We start from the raw sequence: 9,956 nt of genomic DNA on the forward strand, positions 1-9,956 counted from the left end.
TATAAAAGCTCTACTACAAAATTAACTATAGAATCAGTGGGCTGTTATAAGAAACAACAGCAGAAGAACACATTAAAAGGAAATCAGGCATATCATTTTCCCGAGTTGATTTTCCTTTTGCTTTAGAGATTCTAAGAGTCAACTCTCTGCCTGCGTGAGTTAATGACCATTCAGCTTATCTCTCCAGCTGCTAAGACCTCTCAGTCCTAGAACCCCTTTTTGACTATAGCTGGCCAACTGATCCCCAGAATTGTAGAAATCATTACAGTTTTTCATAACATTTAACTTTAAATAGTATCTGGGCAGGATTCCACCAGCTGCTGATTCACCTGGCAGTATATTTTTCTCATTCCTACTAAGTGGTTGAAATTAGAGAGGGGCTATGCTGAAAGTCCACAGGAGATGATAATAAAGACACATCCAAAAGTGGTGGTTTAGTGACCTTTACGTAACAAATTCTCTGCAACTAAAAGTACAAGTAGCTACACTTCCAAAGAGGGCATTATAAAGGTAAGAAAAAAAGAAAAAAAAAAAAAAGGAAAAGGAAATTCCTTAATTGCTAGTTGCATGGATGGACAGCAACTGCTAAATTCACTCAGGACCTGATACGCAGCCTCATCTGCATGTTGGTCTTGGCCAAGGGCCGGGCTTCTGTAAAGTGCAGGTGCCAGTATTGCACCCCCACTTCTCACTTCCCATACCCTTCATCCCTACAAACTCTAGCAGGAATGTTGCTAAAAGTTTACATTACAGGTTCATAAATGTCCTTCACTATAAAGAAAGCCACCCGTCTTTGTGGCTGGGTGTTTGTGAATTTACACAGTAGTTCATCAGCCTTAGTCTCTAATTGCTTTTTCCAAATTAAAACAGAGAAGAGAAACCAATTCAGTTAATGAATAAATTGTTCCCATTTTTAATTAAACAGCAGCAAAATAACGATTTGGGATCAGAGCCATTCTGTTCTGTCCCGGCTCAAAGGAGATCAACTCAACTACTCTCAAACACTTGAGAAAGCGTGTTCAGACGTTGCCTAGCAAGTTAGCCAACGCAGGCTGCAATACAGAGTTCACTGCCACAGACGTCTTCCTGACGCATTCCCCCTCCAGCTCCCTCGTCACCAGATCAGGGGTTGTGACACTGCAAACAAGGAGCATCTCCCAGGTAATCGGGACCCTAAGCAGCTAGGACTCAGTGTTGGCCCAGAGTCCTGGCACTCCACCCAGATCAAAGAAAGCTGGTGCACTATGTTCCTGGTGTGAAATACTTAGTAAGCCAGTCATCACCCACACTCATTCCACTCTCTAAATTGTCTGTAGGTTTAGCTTCACTTATCAGAGTTATTAGTGCAACCCCAGTAGTGAAGTACTGGACATATTCTGACTCTTTGAAAACATTGCTCTGTTATTTCCAAGCATGAATTAGCTGAAAACCATTTCCACATCATATCAGACCTGAATCTATCTGGATAACATAAACTAGGTTTTTGTTGTCTTCTTGTCAGCATGCCACACTGCTGCTCTTTCCCTGTGGAAAGGGCAAAAGCAGATAATCTATACAGCCATTATATCTTTACAAAAGCATCAATCTTTGTTTCCCTGACACAAAGAAAGCCACCTTTAACTCAGTTAGTGCTATTCAGCCAGGAAAAAGAAAAAAATAAAAGGGGAAACTACTGGGTTATTTCTGAATCACACACTTCAGTACTGCTAACTGCAGAGACTTGACTTGAGTGCTGTGCATGATGACATATCCTACTGCAGTAACAGTAGATACAGCTCTTCAGCTCTGCTTCTTCAGCACTACGGCATATTGTACTTCCAAATGTCATAATACTGACATCTCTCACTGAACCTCTCTATGAGATAGAACAGTTGAAGTATGTTTGTCATTCAGTCCTATTGCCAGACAGCACCCTTCAGCCTACAGATGTGTTCTCTTGCTCCCTGACACAACACTCTGGGCCATCAATTCAGTTTAGTATTAAAATCACAATAAGAAAGAACAAGCCAGATGTCACTGAAGCTGCAAATGGAAAGAAATGAAAATCCAAAGCAAAAATAAACAAAAACACAGTTTGGGCTTTTCCTGTGTTGTTCTGTCTAATAAACTTGTTTTCAATCCAGATGCTACTGTTAGCATAAGCTGAATTTCCACCCAGGCCATTGAAAGTCTTAAGCACAGTATAGGTAATCAAGCAAATTGCCAGGCAGGAGAGGAAAGCGCACTACCTTTGAGAAGGAACAGTTTACCCTCATCACAGACCAATTACAATAGCACATGCAGTAGATCTGTCAAGTGCTCACATTTCCCTGCCATCAGTTCATCCATTGTGGTGCAGGCAGGAGGGCTGGTTTACACACAGTCAGAAGGGTTTGTTTGAATACTCTGCAGTCCATTGACCTGGTGTTTTACAATGAAGTCCAAGCACATTTCTCTAGAATACTGGAAAATGGGGGCTGGAGGGCTATTCCAGGAGCTGGATTGACTGAAGCATATGTCCTCATCATTTACGGCTTAATCAGTTTAATCAATATGTCACCGAGGCATTACAAAAATATCCCTGTCTTCCAGGTTGATCAATACATTTATGATGCTTTTGTACATTGACCTTCTAATGCACAGCTGACTGTGTAATCTGCCCTGATTGAAGAAAATGCTATTTCACCAGTCAGATTTAAAAAAAATGTCTGGCACAGTATTATCACCATCCATAGAGAATGGTTAAGTTAAAGAAAGGAAGGTCATAACAAGCGTGCTAATGTGAGGATGAAAAGAGCAAATATGAATTTGAAGAAAAACAGGAAATCACATTTCCAGGGAGATTTAAAACATATGAGTGTTTACTGTGTTCAGTGGGAAAGTGCTGAAGTTTTGATCTACAAAAGAAGGGAGCTCCATTTCACAAGCTACAGAGAGTGACAATGGTTCAAGTTCAGGTACTAAGAAGAGTGACATGAGAGGATTGGGGGAAAACTGGAGAAATGGGAAAACAAGTCATCTATTAAAGGGAAAGATGAGCAAGAATGAGCTTGACAAGTGCCTCAGTCAGTGGATGCTTATGGAAGCAGGAGCAATACAAGATGGCAAAGTCATTTCAAAAGCCCAGGGGAACCTTGTGAACAGTGATGGAGTTAAAGGCCTGGGACTCCAGTAGATCAGACAGTAGTTTCCAAAGTAGCAACAGCAGGAAGTTTATGTGGGAAATAAGTAGCAGACACCCTCTTCAGAGACAAATATCCTGTTTTCTTGCAAACTTTCCTAGTTAAGAATAAGAAAGAACCCAAATAAGTCCCATATAACTGAGTCAGACTTATTTATTTTTTTATGTAAACAAAATGTTCTTTCAAGCTCTTTGAAAAGCATTAGTAGATTTCAGAATAAGAGAAATTAACACCACATTTCCCACAACTAAGCTTGCAGACCCCAAGGGTTTTGCTGCCCACTCTGGTTTCCTTTGTTTGGTTAGTTGTTCTCCACATCAGAAACAATGAAAACTTTTTTTTGTTTATTAAGATCCATCTTTCAAATTGAGCAGTAAACTGCTCCTGATGCGAGTATGCGAGTGTGGATGTGTGGGGGTGTGTGAGCAAGCCTGTTTGTGAGAGAGGAAGAGTGGATACATGTGTGGTAAGGGAAAAATGAGAGCTCAGAAGAAAGAAAAACCAGTCTAGAGTGGAACTGAGCTTTGAAAAAATGAGTTGTGAAACAGGATTATAACAAGATGAGGTTATTTTTGTGATTTTAGGCCAATTGGGTAAGTGGGAAACCTAGAAATGCTCTCAGTTAATAGCAAGGCAATTCAGAGATCATTAAATAGTCTTGGTTGTTTGTTTTAAGTCTCCCAGCAACAAGGGGAAGATTTACAAAAAGCTATAGGAAGAAAAAATTCCATGGGATTTTTGGGAAAGAAAAAAAAAAAAACAGAAAAGAATGAAAAAAACAACATCCGTATGAATAAAAGCTCACTCTGTGTTAGGCTTCTTTTCACAAGCTTTGCTCATGTTTTAAGTTTCTATATTGTAACAGCTGGACTGCATTTTTTCATCATTCCTTCTTAAGCAGAAAAACAGGCATATTAGCAGGACCTGGTGAAGATTACAACTGCTCATGCTAGTCAACTGTTGCTGGATCAGAAAAAAATTCACTGCTGTGAAAGGGCAATACTTACCCAGCCCTGAACAAAAGTCATGCCATGTAATGATTCTTTCAGGGCTGCTTTTGTACTACAAAATTACTTTAAAATCATGGACTTCTCCAGCAGTTATTTAAACAGTTATTTAAAATCCTGAATCTAAATCAAATATTTTAATCTACTGTTAGGGAATGATAACATTGTTCCACACGCACTCAGAGTAAGAAGAGACTGAGACTACCACGAGCACCTCCATGCTTTCAGGATACTTACCATCAGACACAGATAAAAGCAAGAGGGACTTTCTTCTCAAGACTCTTACTTTCCTCAAGACTGCCAATATCCAACATTAGCACCAGTTGTTATTTATGACACAGAAACTAGAGCTAGCTGGGCTAAGCCATGACTTCAGACACACAACAGAATTTAGGGACCCATCTTCATCTACTACCAGGATAGCATAGAGCTGAAATAACCATCTACAGGTTAAGCAGTCAGTACTCCATTTCCAGTCCTGTGAAGCCATCCAATTACTCACCATGTAATTACATGGTAGAGAGTAAACAAAATTCACATGATCTGAAAAATACTGCTTTCTTAGGGAAAGGAGCAATAGGGTAAATAGAAAATGAAGGGGTTCTTTTCCAGTAGAGAAAAATATTAGTTTCAAAGTTTGCATCCATATTTCCTCTGAAGCTTAGGGATATTTGTCTGGATGTATTTCTAGTTTAAGCTGTAGGATGATTTACCATAAAAAAAGAAAAAGAAAAAAAAAAAGCCTCACTGAGTCAAGTCATTTGGTCAGCATATCTCAAGTTCTTTTCAATAAATTCAGCCTGGAGCTTCCAGAAACAGGGCCACCTAGGATTTTCTGTGTGCTGTTTGCAAACAATTATATGTAAGGAAATACATATATTGAATAAAATCCCGGTAATGGCTGAACCTTGCCTGCCATGTTTAATAACTTTTAAGATATTACAGAAGTCTAGACAAATCTGTTGGCAACCCACTCAAATTTACTTTCTGCTCTATGTTTAAAATCACAGCTTTGAAGACAATGAGACCAATAAGAATGTTAGAAAATACACTGATATTAGACAGAATTTAAGTTTTACTGCCCTCCACGTGTCACAATACAGAAAATCCAAATACATATCACTATAAAAGATGTATTCAGATTAGAAGCCACATAGGAAAAGCACATAGGAAAGGCTGCTCCAAAAGAAATGCCTCCTATTTTATGATGTTGGTCCATCACATCAAATGTGGATGTTGATAGCATGGCAACAGATGTTTAACCTTCCTACCAAGATTCTGTTACATGTTGTTGCTATGTGATTGATGGCAGTAGAGGAGTAGTTTGACAAAATGGCATCTGACACAGAAGTGTATGTGAAGCAAAGGTATGAAACTGAATTCTTTTATGCAGAAGAAGTGATTCATGGATACTTGCTGAATGTTCATTGAGACCAAACAGTGGATGTAAGCACAGCAAGGTGGTGGGTGGGATGTTTCAGCAATGGTGACAGTGACAGAGGATGCAGATTTTTACAAGCATATCATACTCACTTCTGGTAAAAACACATAGCTAATGCTGATGGCTACATCAAAAAAAAAAATGGTATTTTGTAGCTGATAGTTTACTTTATCAAATACTGGAAATAGAAATAGGAGGCATTAGTTTCAGAGAGACCCATGTACATGGTATGTTTAGCTTTGTAATATAACAATGTAAAAGTGCTCCATACACAGCAGAGAGAGGTGATGCCACTTTCACCGAGGCCCAGTTAGGTGTGGTGTCCTGAAATTCTAATTTAGGCCTAGTCTAAAGTATAAGTTTACCAGAAAATAGTGGATTGCAGGGATGAATATTTCATAAGTATGTTTGCAATAAGTTATACCTATTTGATGTAGACAACATGCTTAGAGGACTGCTAAGAGTAGCAGTCTTCTGAAGTAGCCTTCAGAACAGGGACTCAGACCACACAGACCACTAACCTACCCTGACAGGGTCCCCTCCCAGTCAGCACAATCACACTTCCTGCTCTTGCAGTGAGAAAGCTTAAAAGACAAGAGAGAAATAGTGGATAAACACTATCCAAATCTGTCTTTTTCCTCATTAAATTGCTCATGTGTAAACCAATGGCCAGAAGATACAAAATCTGATCGCCAAGTTTCAGCACACTAAAGAAAACACAGAAGCTTCACTTTGAACATTCAAATCTGAAGACCTTTCCTTTTCCCCACAGATATCTTTTACTTTGTTTTGAGAACAACAACAAAAAAAAATATAACTTTCACATTACTGTATTTGACACTATAATAGAACAGAAAGTTCAAAGATCAGTTGGTCTAACTGCCTCACCTTTTCATGCTTAAAAAGTTAAAGCGTATTAACGAGGGCATTACCTAAGTACCTCTTGAATACTGAGGCACATGGGGCATCAACCACCACTCCAGGAAGCCTGTTCTTCATAGTAAAGTGATGTTTCTTCTCCAGCTTTGTGTCAGTCTCGTATCTCCCATGATCAGCTACCAGGGAGAAGAGACTGGCACTGCCCTCCACCCCTCAGCAGGAGCTGCAGAGAGCAATGAAGTCACCTCTCTGCCTTCTTTTCTCTAGACACAAGAAACAAAGGGTCCTCAGTCTCTCCTCCATGCCTTCCAGCCCTGTTATCTACTTTCTTGCCTTCCTCCAGACAGTTACAAGGAGGATGTTACAGAAGGATGTAACATCCTTCTGACATTGTGGAGACCAGAACTGCACACAGTACTCAAGGTGATGCCACACCAACAATAAATATAGCAAGAGAAATAATAATTTGCACATTTTCACTCTGTAAGAGCAATAACAATATGCCATAAGGAGGAGGGAGGAGATTTCTTCGCCTGTTCTAACCAGTGATAGTATTTTTATTATGTAGTCTGGGGTTAAGAAGCTGGCATGTCCCAAACACATCCTACTTGTTTGATGTATTACGATATCAGAAAGAGACATCCAGAATCCTAGTCTTCTTCCATATTACAATTAGTTGCAAACCATAATTTGCCTCCAAGCTATTTGGATCTTCAGGCTAAACAACTTACTGTCTGAGAGCAAAGACAAAAAAAAAAAAAGTTAATCAAGTACACAGCTGACTCTTTGTAGGCTTTGACTGCAGGCTACAAAACAGCATGTCTAACCTTAAGCTTACAAATTCTGTGGGAAATAGTGTGAAGGAACAGAAGCAGGATAATGAGAATTATTCCGCTAAGAAATATGTGTCTGTAATTGCTCAAAAATTAAGAGGTGGGATGCAATTAATCTTTGTCTAAGTCACAGTTTAACCTTGACAAAAATCCCTAATGATTGATTCTGTGCCTTGGTTTTCCAGTGTACATACTGGGAATATAAGATAATGCAACACAAGAACCATAGCATGATAGAATCCTTAGAGTTGGAAGGAACCTCTGAAGGCCATTTAGTCCAACTCCCCTGCAATGAACAAGAGCATCCACAACTAGCTCACTGGGCAATCTGTTTCAGTGCCTCACCACCCTCACTGTAAAGGATTTTTTCTTTATATCTAACTTAAATCTGCCATCTTCAAGCTTGAAATGATTTCCCCTTGTTCTATCACCACAGATACTGCAAAAAAAGTCCATCCCCTTCTCTCCCATAGCTCCCCTTCAGACTTCTGAAAGCCTTTCAGGAACTCTCTAAATCCAACAAATGGACTATCTCTCCAAGTTCCTCAGCACTGATTTAATTGCGGCCACATCACAGGGTCTCTTCTTATGACAAAATTTCCAGACAAAACCACAACACTTATGTATCAGTTGCAAAGAAGTCATACCCCAGACGTAAGAGCCCTTTCCCAACATCTCATTGTCACTATGCAGCACATCTGTTGCAATATCCCTGAAGACAGAGCCAGAGAGTCTGTGATACACCCCAGGTCCTGACCATCACAGCTTTAAGCCAAAGAATTTTGAGGGCAGTCAGCACAGTTGCCTAGAATAAGAATGATATGTGAGGGTTTTTTTTGTTCTTGAAGCTTCTTTGTTCTTGAATGCCAAATGCTCTTTTTAAGATTTATTTTAGATCCCTTTGTAGCGCACAAAGGATTATCAACAGTGAGAATACCAATCAACTTAAGCAAAAGGCCAGAAAAAAACACTTCAGAGAACACAGTAGAAACATACTGAAGGACAGATCTATGAAAAACAAAAGGTAGTAAGAACTCTTAAAATTTCTTGGCCCCATCCAGCACACTAGCATATCTATAAGTGGTCAGGTATAAGCACTATCCTCCTCCAGATTTTGGAAGAAAACACAGGCCTAGAAGATACTCATCACTGTCTCCTACTCCCTAAAGGGTTCTCCAAGTCTTTGCTAAGAGTGCATACCTTGTACTGCAGTCAGAACTTCTATATAAGAGGATACTCAAAAACAAAGACTCTTCTTGTATGTCTCTGAAGAAACAGCTCTACACCCAGATCCTCAGCTATACTCTGTTAGAAGCACTAGCATGGCAATCTGAGTCCTTTTGTACCTGCTGTGTCAGGGATAGTGTAAACTTACACCTGTCTCAGATTACATTTATTAATTAGCTATTAGTTGTTAAATTAGGTAAGGTAGGATAGTTTCTTCTGAAACAAAACTATTATTAAACAGGAAAAAACCTGGGCTCTGGATGAATTGGGAATGTTATTTCTTTTTCTGTGTGGTACCAAACAGAGTAGAGTAAGTTTGTAGAATTAAGGTTTTGATTCACAAAGATGCCTCAGTGCCTCCTCTTTTCAGCTTTGTTAATACCATTGTTGATATTTTGCTGTCCAAATCCACATTCTTTAAAAAATTTCCTTCTGTCTTGAAAAATCATAATTAGCCTAGCCAACAGCAATATTCAATGATCTTTGATGGTTGGTGTTTTTCCTGCTTGAGTGCAAAGATGGCTGGCAACAAGAAATAGCAACATCCTTCTGTGGGGGAGTAGCACAGTGCTATCCAGCTATCCAGTGTAATAAGATAAACTTATAGCACTAGTACATCAATGTACACTGAATACCTTGTAAAAGACCTTATAGTACTAGCTGGACTCAATGATCCTTATGGGTCCGTTCCAACACAGGATGTACTATGATTCTACCTGGGGATGTCTCATTTAATTGGAATAATGAATACACATCACTTTTTACTTACTAAAAATGGCAGAAGATAGATAAAATCCTGATTAATATAGGAAAATTCTTTTTGTTGGTTAGGTGTAAGCTTCATTTTTATATCTTCATTAAGAAAAAACTAACAACCCCACCTGAAGATGAGGATTTAATACATCTGATGAGATTTCTTTACATCCTGAGCTGCAGTTCAGGACAAACTCCCAAGCCCAGAAAGGGCTGGCAGTGCACTAGCCAGAAAAGGAACGCATCCAGAGACTACTGTGGTAGGATTTTGCATTGTGTTTTTTGTGTTTATTTGGTACAGCAATAAATCAAGCCCTTTGCTTTGATCTTGTACACTCTGTAAGCCCCCAAATCTGTAATGTCAGAATCTCAGTCCCATTTATCACCAGCTCAGAATACGTTCGTCTCAGACTGTTCTCGAAAACTGGTCATGTGTGAAGTTACCTCTATGGTAGCAGAACTCCTTTGGAATTCAGTACGTCCATGCAGGAATAGCTTCAGACATCTTTTGATGTATGAGTATGCAAGTATGTTTGAGGGTAACGAGTAAAGGAATATCACATTTGAGGATGTCATGCCCAGAATTTAAAAAACAAGAAGCACTGTCAGGTTGTTTCACAAAAGTTAGTAAAAAATAACAAAACTTGTAGTCCTT

At 39.2% G+C, this 9,956-nt stretch overlaps 1 long non-coding RNA gene across 1 annotated transcript; it reads right to left on the reverse strand.

Annotated features, from left to right (window-relative positions):
• Positions 1-2,651: 2,651 nt before the first annotated feature.
• Positions 2,652-8,617, reverse strand: LOC125695157 (uncharacterized). Its single transcript, XR_007377835.1, has 2 exons — positions 8,522-8,617; positions 2,652-3,258 (listed from the first exon to the last, which is right to left on the reverse strand). It is a non-coding gene; the product is annotated as an uncharacterized LOC125695157 (long non-coding RNA).
• Between the last annotated feature and the right edge of the window lie 1,339 nt (positions 8,618-9,956).

The sequence above is a fragment of the Lagopus muta genome, chromosome 6 (assembly GCF_023343835.1).
Source record: "Lagopus muta isolate bLagMut1 chromosome 6, bLagMut1 primary, whole genome shotgun sequence".
NCBI lineage: Eukaryota > Metazoa > Chordata > Aves > Galliformes > Phasianidae > Lagopus > Lagopus muta.